Source organism: Camelus dromedarius, chromosome 11, assembly GCF_036321535.1.
Source record: "Camelus dromedarius isolate mCamDro1 chromosome 11, mCamDro1.pat, whole genome shotgun sequence".
In the NCBI taxonomy this organism is placed as follows: domain Eukaryota; kingdom Metazoa; phylum Chordata; class Mammalia; order Artiodactyla; family Camelidae; genus Camelus; species Camelus dromedarius.
Genome location: NC_087446.1, coordinates 42,052,164 through 42,053,242, shown reverse-complemented (window position 1 = coordinate 42,053,242; position 1,079 = coordinate 42,052,164). Strand labels below are relative to the sequence as shown.

At 42.4% G+C, this 1,079-nt stretch overlaps 1 non-coding gene across 1 annotated transcript; it reads left to right on the top strand.

Annotated features, from left to right (window-relative positions):
• The first annotated feature begins 346 nt into the window (after positions 1-346).
• TRNAG-ACC (transfer RNA glycine (anticodon ACC)) lies at positions 347-419 on the top strand. Its single transcript has one exon. It is a non-coding gene; the product is annotated as a tRNA-Gly (tRNA).
• The last annotated feature ends 660 nt before the right edge of the window (positions 420-1,079 follow it).

Below are 1,079 nucleotides of genomic sequence, written 5' to 3'. Positions count from 1 at the left end.
CTTTCTTCCTAACAGTTTCTAAAGCATGCCACAGTGTATCCTGCCTCTGGGCTTTTGCACGTGCCAGCCCCAGATCACAGTGCTCCACTCTGGCTCTTCACAAGCTGGCTTTTTCTTCTCCATCAAGGTCAGTGTAATTGTCAGCTTCCCAGAGATGCCTTCCCCAGTCATTTGTATCTAAAATCGACACCTTCCCCACCATAATTATTCTGTATCCCATTATTCTCCCTATATTCTTCATGACAATGATCACTATCTGTAAGTGTGTCATTGGATCAATTACTTGCTTCTCTTATCTTGACTCCCTCACTAGAATGTAAGCTTCATAAAAGCAGGGAACCAGGGGGGTGGGTATAGCTCAGTGGTAGAGTGTGTGCCTACCATGCATGAGGTCCTGGGTTCAATCCCCAGTACCTCCATTTAAAAATAAATTAAAATAGGGAACCAGTTGATCGTACCTCCCTATCTCCAGAGTCTGGTAAAGTCCCTACCACATAACAGAAGCTTCAAATATCTTTTTGGGTGAGAGACTGATACAAAGTACATGAGATGGAGTTCTCTCTTCTTGGACCAAGTCATCCTAGGATTTCCATAGCTGTTTGTGGCAAACAGCAAAGAACAGAACTGAGTCCTACAAGCTGGTTTGACTCTACCTGGATGACTTAGCATTGGAGTCTTTGATCTCTGACAGTTTATACAGCATTTAAAGAAATTCTGTGGAATTCTAAGTTATGTGTGTCTGTGTGTCTTAAAATAGATAACATCTCCACTCAACTATAGAACAAGCCCCAGCAGGGGCACTGGCAAAACTGTAACTTCAACTCAGAGTGATAAGACAGGAATGAGTCCCCATTTAGAGGGAAACCCACTAATTTTGTATAACCAGTTCTTATTGAGCAACCTCTAAGATCTTGCTTAGGAAACCAGATTTCAGACATATAGTCTTGTTTCCTAGTTCCTCACACATGTACATCTAGGTTGCTTATATGTATGCAGGTAGGGGATGCTAGGTACACTACAGATTGCCAAAATGCACCTATTTGATTTTCTAATGCATCAAAGTGGCAGCACGACCCAAG